Source organism: Lates calcarifer, linkage group LG14, assembly GCF_001640805.2.
Source record: "Lates calcarifer isolate ASB-BC8 linkage group LG14, TLL_Latcal_v3, whole genome shotgun sequence".
Lineage (NCBI taxonomy): Eukaryota > Metazoa > Chordata > Actinopteri > Centropomidae > Lates > Lates calcarifer.
In genome coordinates this window covers 11,740,429-11,750,209 of record NC_066846.1, presented here as the reverse complement: position 1 = coordinate 11,750,209, position 9,781 = coordinate 11,740,429, and the positions used below count along the sequence as shown (strand labels likewise).

General features: G+C 39.6%; 1 protein-coding gene across 1 annotated transcript in view; it reads left to right on the top strand.

The window, feature by feature from the left end:
• Positions 1–7,132: 7,132 nt before the first annotated feature.
• Positions 7,133–9,781, top strand: part of si:dkey-172j4.3 (diacylglycerol kinase eta) — an 82,048-nt gene continuing 79,399 nt past the window's right edge. Inside the window, exon 1 of the mRNA XM_051075734.1 lies at positions 7,133–7,153. The gene's annotated coding sequence lies outside the window, so the exon portion shown is untranslated. The remainder of the gene's footprint in view (positions 7,154–9,781) is intronic.

The window sequence follows — 9,781 nt, the reverse complement described above, 5'->3', positions numbered from 1 at the left end:
ACCTCAGTTGTTAACATTAGATTTTAATGTAAACACTTCAGAACATTCTTAAAACTGCGTTCAAATTTAACTCACTAACCATCGTCATTGCTAATTTGTTAGCAGTACCGGTAACAACAGAGATTAGCAGAGTGTTCGCTACTATTCATGCGAGTAGCAGCCATTTTGAATTCCTATGTCAGGGTTTCTCCAGACTCCGACTTCAGTTGAAATTCCTTGGAATTCTGAAATTCCAAATATTAGCTTATCAGCTGCAAAGTAAGAAATGACAGTACATTAATACCAACAGCTTTGTACACAGTTATTAAATAAACAAATTTAAAGGTCCCTCACACCTGTGGTGCATCCACACAGGTGATTTCAGCTGATTACACCTCCTCTCTGGCATGTACAGACTGTGGTTTTTGTTTTTTGGTTTTTGGTTTTTGTTTAAGTCATGCGTTTATGGTACGAGCCTCAAAAAGCCAGTGACTGTTTAACAAATCACTTCCACTGAAGTTTCATTTCTGCAGCAAACTGACACTCTCTCCTAACTATGAGTGCTGCTGCTGTATGTGCTCATAACATAAACACGCCCACATGTATGCTGAATTTGATCACACTGAGATTTATATCAGGTTTATGTTGAATGATTGAGTGTAAATTCAGTCCCCAGAAAACTCCCCTTGATTCTTTAATTGGATATGATAATGGCCCTCCTTTTCTTCCTGCTAAATGGGTGCGTGACACCAGCTGGCGTGATGCGAGCCACCTCCTCCGTTGCGTGGAGAAAAAAAAAAGAAGCTCATATTTCTCTCCCGGCTCGGTCTCTCTCTCTTTAGCTCGAGCTCACTTACATCATCACACCTTTAGTGCAGGAAACTCCTGAGTCGGCCCACGCTCTCTGCACTCCGCCAGCCCTCTTTCTTTCTTTGACTCATTTTCTTTTTCTTTCTTTGCCTCAGCCCAGCTCTCCTCATGTCTGTTCATCTCTCTTTATTCATTGTTAAGCCCAGAAGCCAAAGGATAAGTGGAATAGGAAAGAAGCTTTTGCTTTCTTTTGATGCACAGTACACACACACACACACACACACACACACACACACACACACACACACTCCTACTCCTTTCAGTGAAATCGTCTTGTTTCCTTTTTGTTTTTTGTTTCGTTATGTATGAATCACCCCGCATGATTAGAATACAGATGAAATGCGAGTGAGTGCGCGTGCGTGTGTTTTCATTGACGCCCTCTCCATGTCCAACTTCATTCATCTTTCCAGCAAAGCACCATGGGTAATTGAGAGGTGTTACATCATCTTGCTGTTTTGGTATGCTTTGTAGCAGAAAGCTGGCCCGTGTCTCACTTCTCTCTCTCTCTGTCTTCATCTGACTCTATTTCTACTACACTCTTCCCTCTCTTTTATACAGTGATGACAAAGCATGCCAAAGTCAAACTGTATTACATCACTGATGCATTTCTAACATGAGACTCTTCTTTTTTCCTCCTCCAGTCCTCGTCTCCTCCGCGATGAAAGTCATGGGAGGACGAGCGTTTCATACTGAGGAGGTTGTGTTGCATAACTCTTTCATATTTAGGGCAGTGGTGCATGGTCGTGCTTACATCTTACAAACACTGTCATGATGTGCTGTTATCTAATATGAAAACTGACTCCTCGTACAGAGAAAAAAAATGTGTAAGGAAAGAAATGAGAAAATATATGAGGGGTCGATGGTGCAGTAAAAAAAAAAAAAAACAGGATAAGCAAGCTATTGCTGGGTTAAATCCCCACATACTCATTGGCTGGGAACATCTCAGCAGTCACAGTGGATGACTAATACTACTCCCACCCCTTCACCCCCGCCTTCCTCTCCCTTAACACTCAAACACACACCTACTCACTCCATCACAAAACAACCGATGGGTTTCCCTTGAGTATGGTGCTTAAAGGAAAATCCACCTACAAAGGCTGGGTCTCATGTTGATATTTACTGTTTCTCCTTGTTTCTACTGCAGGATTTAAGCATTTACCAACTGAGATTTCTCCTCTATTGATTCTTTAGATTGGAAGCTGGAAATTGAAGGTGTAGTTTGCCTTCTGGTTATCAGTGTGGTAAGCATTAAACCACTGTTATATATACCATCCCTGGAAAGATTTCTAAGGTTACTTTATGATATTTCTTTTCTGCAACAGTATATTTTGTGGGTTTTTTAGGCCTTTTTTCCCCCTTAGTCATGCATCATCAAGGTAAAGGTGCTATATGTAAGTTTTTGCTATTATCAGTAATAAATGTGTCTGAAAAATAGAAATCAAACAAACAGCAGACATCAGAAAATGTCTTTAAAATCTTGTCTATTACTTGAACTTGAAAGTGAACGATCTCACCCCAGTGGCCAGTTTTTGCTCCACATGTGATGAATTGAGGCTCTGAACAGGACTTCTCACTTAAAATATGTTAAATATGTAAAATAATAATTCTATTATTGTGACGATAATTGAGTTTTTAGCTACCTGGGCACAGTCTGTAAGGAGCTATAAATACAACACTGACATATTGTCACTTGTTTAAATGGACAGCATCTCAGCAAAGCGCTTCTTATTTACACATCCAGCAGACACAGAGCAACATTAGCATTCATTTAGAGTTGCAGGCCATTTGACAAATGTGAGTCCATTATTCACTTTGCCTTATAGCAGTCTGGCTTCTAGCAATTTCTTATTGGAAAATCTGGCTCTTTAGCAGCTTAATCCCTCACTACGTTCACCTCTTAGATGCTAATTTAGTCTGTTTTGCCTACAATCGGTTTTCAGAGCTTTTCGTTAATAAGAGCTGTCTCCTACAGCTGGATATGATTGATGAGAGCTGTGAGAGTTGAATCAAAACAGTAAAGCTGTGGGCAGTAAAACCAAAACAGTGAGAGGCCCATTTCACATTAAATGTTTATCATTTGATACGTTGTTGATGAGAAACTATTGATTAGAGCAGCTTTAATTTTTACACGACTGTGACCCAAATATTAATCAGAATATTTTACCAGGAATAAAAACTTCTTGCAATAAACTTTAAAATAATTAACCTAAGCCCAAAACAACTGACCTAAAACTTTCAGTGTCTAACTTTGAAAGTCTAAAACTGCTGCATCACCAGTCCAGTTTTAATGAAACCCTGAGTGGTGACGCATCTTGAAGCTGATCTTGTCGCACTGAGGGGATCCTGCATCACTTACAGGGTGCGACGGGTTTTCTTTGTTTCCTCTTCTTTTCAACAGAACAAAGGTCTTAAAGCGCTGTGTATGAGATTGAATCACGTACTGAATCACCAGTGGCACTGTAGTCTCTTTTCCCGAGCGGAGAGAAACATGCATTATTCAGTGCTCGGCTGTAGGATTAAGAGGAGGACACCGACTTTTCAGACCCGCTGAATCCCTGCAGCACTGTCAGGACGTGTGATTCGGTAGTTAGCAATGGCTCTAGGGAGCCATAACTCTGCTTTGATTAAAGGTCTCAGTGAAAGGTCAAGAGGGAGAGGGAGGCTGAAAGAGAGCAAGAGAGCAAATTGATGGACTAGAGAGCCTTTGGTTGATAGAAATGTAAAATGTCTCTCTTCACTGTCAAAGTGAAGCTTGAAATGAATGTGTACTGCTGTAATAATGAGGAGCTGCACTGACTCTACTCAAAAAAACTTTAAAAATTCTCTTTTTATTACATATATAACTTTAACAATGCATGAAGACTTAATGCAAAGCATATGTCACCTCACATTAATAGTGCAGTGTTTGTGAAAGCTAAGTTTATTCAATACAAACAGCCTGTGTACCAGTGTTAGCAGCAGCTATAGTAGATTGCAACTAACAGCCCCACTGTGTAAGTGCAGATTTCAAAACTCAACTTATTTATCCTGATTTCCTCCAGACCGTCTCCTTTTTCCTCAGTTTATGATGAATGTCGTGGATTTTCTAATAATCCTAAATATTTTTGCTTGAGTTGAAACATTTTAAACTCACACAGATGCATCTTTTTCTCAGTTCTTGCCACCTAAAGCAAATTCCAGACTGCTCATGTCCATGGCTTTGTATGCAGTCTCAGTTAGAACCAACCCTAAACCTAAACTAGACATTAAATCTGCACTGATTAAGATTTTTTTTATATAAGCAAATGATGAAATGACTGTAACCAGAATTATTTTGCAGTTCCTCTGAGCTTTACAAAGCTGTTTAGTGTCTTTGAATGTATTCTTCTGCTTTTACAACCAACAATTTTAGTGTGTTGATTCAGTCTGACTGTTCTCTTCAACTCAGGCAGCTGTTTGTAGTGGACAAGTTAGTGGACAAAGTTAGCGATTAGTTGGTAAAGCTAATGGAACGTAGCTGCTAAAGAACCAGATATTTCCTTCCTGAGTTGGTGTAGACCCAAACAGCTGGAAGGACAGCTGCTAGTAATGATTCTTAATAAATGACGTAGCCCTTTTGGATGTGCTCACATGTTAACCTTGGCGCTACTATAAGATTAGTTAACAGACGCCTGCTAACCAAACACAAACCACAAAGCTCCATTGCTGATTAAATGTGTGTTTGTGGTTGCGCAGTAGTTCCCAGTTGCGATTGTGACTTTTCTCGGCATTACCACTGGGAGGCAGCAAATTTTACAATTCCAAACAAAGTGGCTTTAACCACAGTTATTTGGTAAGCTAACACTGAATCACACTGGAGGGAATATCACTGTGATGAAACGGTTGCAGAGGAGATGAGAGCATTTGTTGCTGCAGTGAGTGTAAATGTAACCTTTAAACAGCCGTCCTCCTGCTATGAGCAAAACAATCGATAGTCTCAGTTTAATCTCCTGTTAATCTCCTGGTATTTGGTATTTTCATTTCCAGTTCCCTGTGATTCGTTTCTCAAACCCTCACCTTATTGTGTAGGTATGTACCTGACTAAGAGTCCAACCTGCACAAGTGGGAGTGAGCACGTTTGTGCACACATGTAGATCATTATCTCACTGTGGTGTGTTATTGCAGCAGAGTGGTCTTTAAATGTGGCTTAGTAATGATGATGACGGCATATCGACACTGAAAGTACCCTGGAATGATTCAGACGCTTGGAGAGAGAAAGAAAGAAAGAGTGTGCATTTACAGTCTGTTGGAGGGAGCAGTGGCAGTGCTGGAAAAGATATGAAGGGAAAGATGAAGGAAAAAGCTTCCAGGGTATTTTGTTCTTAATTTAAATTGTTCTAATCAGTATAATATCGACTAACTAGTGAACGTAATGAAGCGCAGAGCAGCTAAAGAAACAGATATGTTTGGTAAAAACTAAAACAGAGCTGGAAGAGAGCATCATGGGAAATGTAAGCAAATCAAATGTGCCAACAACCTTTAACTGTTACTTGTGGCTTTAATAGTGCTCTGACAGGTCTACATGAAAACTCTAACCAGTAACATCATATAAAAATTATATATATATATATATATATATACATATATAAAAGTGCAGTCTTACTTTCACATTTTGGCTGTCGTACTCCCTTCCTCACTTCTTATGTCCATCTGCCTATGAAGTGCAACATGCCCTCTGGTCCTGGCTCCCACTTCTGTTCACCCACCAACTATATCCATCCATCCGTCTGCTCCTTTCAGTCACAGCGGTTTGACTCAGATGCAGGCATTTCAGTGACTGCCCTCCAGTTTCTGGCTGCAGTCCTCTGGATGGAGCCCAGGGGCCACAGTGACCAGATGCTGCCCAGCTGTAGTAGCTCTTGTCTGGGCCATAGTCACCAGATGGCCTCTTACCTCTGGACCCATCTGGGTTGTCCTCATCATTCCCTCTGTCTGGCTGGGAAACCCACCAGTCCACTAATCCAGGACCTTTTTCTTGATATTTTTTTCCCTCTTTTGTTTGTGTAGCGATGTGCTCTCATGTTTATGAGTGCTCACAGAGTCTATCAATGACAGTGGTCATTTATTCTTATCTTAATAAAACCAGTCCGCTTACACTATGTCCAATAAAAACACCTAAATATTTTACATATTTGTTTTTATTTTATTTTTCAAATCACAAAACTTGATGAGCTGAATTTCTCCTCCATGTTTCACATAATGCAATGTGATGTCAAATACTAAACACTGTACACTGGGACAAATTGAGGTGAAAAATAACACTTGAAATCTGATCAGAGTGAGATGTATTTTCAGAAACTGCAATCTGAAATGCCTCTAAAGCACATGAAAATTTAATTTATATTTGACCTGAAAAGATCAGATTTCTTTTGCTTGCATGAAAATGGCTGACCACACCACACAGTATCTGTTTAAAAAAAACAAAAGAAGTTGCACATGTACAACACTAAACAGCAAATCTTGCTCAAAGACACAGCCTCTGTAGTTTACATTTACTTTTAACGCATGTAACCTGTAAAATGTCTCTGTTTAATTTTCTGACAACAAAGAAAAATGAGGAAAAGAAAAGAAATAATGACACTTACTGAGTTTGTGCAGCTCTTCATACAAACAATACTGCACACACTAATAGTAATGGTAAACATCATCCAGAGACACCCACCTAATTAATTCAATAATTAAAAAACAGCACCATTATACGATTATTTTCTTGTTTAATTAATGTATGTTTTGCATTGGTGTTTACATCTAATATTACACATTTAAAACCATAATTTAATTGTGATTTTCAGTTTCAGACGGATGACCCACGAGGTCAAAGGTTAAGAGCGCCGCGCACAGAATTTTGGGAGCTAGCATCAGCTAACAGCAACGTCCTTACCCGTTATCCTGTCTCTGCTAACAGTAACTATGGAAGACAGTGGCTAAGTGTAAAAGGAAGTTCAAAAGGAATAAAATAAAATAATAATAATAAATAAAATAATAAAGAGATGTCCAGCTTGGAGTCGGAAGAGAGACGGTTTGTTAGAGGAGGAGGAGGAGGAGGAGGAAGTCACGACGGAGAGCTAAGCTAAGCTAACATTAGCGTTAGCCCTGCGGCTAACCGTAGCTTCTAACGGTCCACGGGAAAACAGAAGAGGGAGCAAAAGCGAGGTGGACAACACGGAAACATGAGTTGATTAAGACTTGGTGCGTCTACTGCGATGTGTGGAAATTGGTTTTTAGTAACCACCATGAAGAATCAGCTGAATCCTCACTGACACATGTCGCCTGCAGTCTTCTAATGGTGAGTTATAAATCTGTTTACTGATGTTAACTAACTGGAGTGTGTGTGTCAGTATCAAAGCTGTGGTTTGTTGGTCTCTCTCTGTAATACTATTTTAAGAGTATGTCTAGACTGCTCTATATGAAAGTGCTTGATGATGTTGTTGTGATATGCGCTATATAATAAATTGAATTGATTGAATTGATTGGTTGTTAAGCATCTTAATGCTCATGTGTGATCAGGTTTCTTGTCTTGATAGTGGTTTAAAATCCAGAGTGCTCAACAGCCAGTGGGTTAGGTAGAGTTGCAGTGGTCAGATATTTAATTTCATTACAAAAGTTCAGGTTATTTTACAGTTTGGTCTGAAACAGAATGTCCTCTTCTCTCCAAAGTTTTACAAATGAAGTCTGGTACAAACCGTCCTCTTCCTGAAGCATAACGTACATTTTTCACAGTCTTCCACTAACAAGTACATCCTGTGTGTCCTCATAGATCAAAACAAAACATCTGTCTTTAACCAATCTTTTTTGTTTAAGTTAAATTTCACAAAAGGATCTGCACTGGAACTTCCCTTCTTGGGAGCCTTTTTTCTAATCAATTATCAAAACAATAACTGTAATAATTAATTGGCACTCCAGCTCTACATTCAACCCCTGAGGAGAAACTGTGGCCCTACTCTTCTCTGACAGCAGCAGTGCTTTCTACAAGCATCCATTTTCATAAGATGGCTTGCTGTATATGAAAGGATTTCTGTAGAATGAATTTGCCCTGAACTCAGGCCTTGAGGAGGAAATCACGCTGTGACTCATTAATGTATAATGTCACAGCACAGCTTGAAGGAAAGACAAACATGACATTAAACTAAAGAAAATAGAACATGAACCATAAAACTATATGTTATCACTAAAGTCAATATCATCTTTTGTGTTAACATGTAAAACAAAGAGACTGAGTCCAGCAGTAGCTGAGCAGCCAGCATGGGTGTCAGCCTTCCCCACTGATGGACTTCCTGCCAATATCCTTAAGGGAAACTATACCACAGAGAACCAGTTGGCACCAGAGGGCTATCACCATAAATACACACCAATGCAACATGGTATTTAGTCAGTGTGAAGTCAGAGAGGGGTCAACGAGCAGAAACAAAGGAACTCACGCAACGCCCAGTGACATACTGTATGTATGCATTCACACACTCATGTCTTCTTTCCTAGAGGTACTACTATTCCAGTCAGTTCCTGTTGAGACAAGTAGCAAGACTGAATGTGTGTGTGTGTGTGTGTGTGTGTGTGTGGCCCCTGTTGTGAGTGATGTGTCTGAAGGAGTTTCCTGCAGAGAGCTGCAGTGGTGTTTTGTCACCAGCCAAGATCCAGCAAGGAACCCCACAATGTGTGTGTGTGTGTGTGTGTGAGAGAGAGAAACACTGAAAATAGGAGGGAAAAAAACGACGTAGATATAAGACTGAGTTATTGAGAACAGTGTTGCTCTCAGGGCAGAGAAGGGGGGAAGAACATTATGGGAAAAGGAATGTACAGAGAGGTGTAAAATGCGACGGAGGCAGACATAAAGAGAGGTAAATAAATGATGAGGGAGGTATCATACAATAACACCTCACTGAAAACACAATAAAGTCAGTGTAACACATATAAATAAAAGTGGAGACTATCTCACCACTTACCGACAACAGACCAGGTTTTCTGTAGCATCCTTGGCTCTCGGCTCTGTAACAGAGAGAGTGGAAACACAGGAAACAAGAACAGCTGGTAATATGGGGTCAATCCCATCATTTCTTTGCATTTCACATTGCAGCACTTTGTATATTATTTGCATGATAGTAATTATGAGGCTGCAGATTATCAGTAATCGAAGAAATATATTTCGTGAAATGGCTGAAACAGTACAAAAAGTTAAGTTGTGAAGATCAAGTCTGTAAAAACAGAGAAGCAATATAACGCAGATTACATCTCAACCTTCCATCTCTGCCTGACTTCAACCAAGATTTAGTTTCCTATAAAAGATTACAAGACATTTAGTTGCCTTAATGACACTGCAGCTGAAATGTACGGACGCTGAGGGAAGAAATTATTTTAAGAAACGAGTATGATTCAAATTTGTTGAAGTTAGTTATAAGAATGTAAAGGTAGCTTTAAACAGGTGAGCAATCAGCTGTTTTCAGTTCTGTCTGGCAGGCAGGTTTGGTGTTTGCAGTACGACTGAATAGAATAGAGAACCGTGTGTTGGGAAAGCGGTATTTGTTAATTTCCTTTGGCCACTTGGGGGCAGCAAAAGCAACCTGTAAATAAACACTGACATGTAATCACATTTTAATCTGATGTAGTAAACTTGTTGTGGCCTTTTTACACATCCAGCAAACATGGAGCAACATTAGTATTCATCTGGAGATGTGCCTTTTGTCACCTGGTGAGAGATATCTAGCTCTGGTTTCTTAACTTGTGGCTATGGCTGGAAATGACGACGATGAGAGCGGTGAGACTGAACTAAAAGATGTTAAAAAGCTCTGTAAAACTGAGGAGAACTGCAGAGTCTCTGACAGTTTGATGCTATGTGCGACTTAATCATTAGAAAATATTTATTGTTGTAGTTTTAAATGTAAAGTATTTTTGTAGTTAGAGATGGAAGAAAATTGGTTGT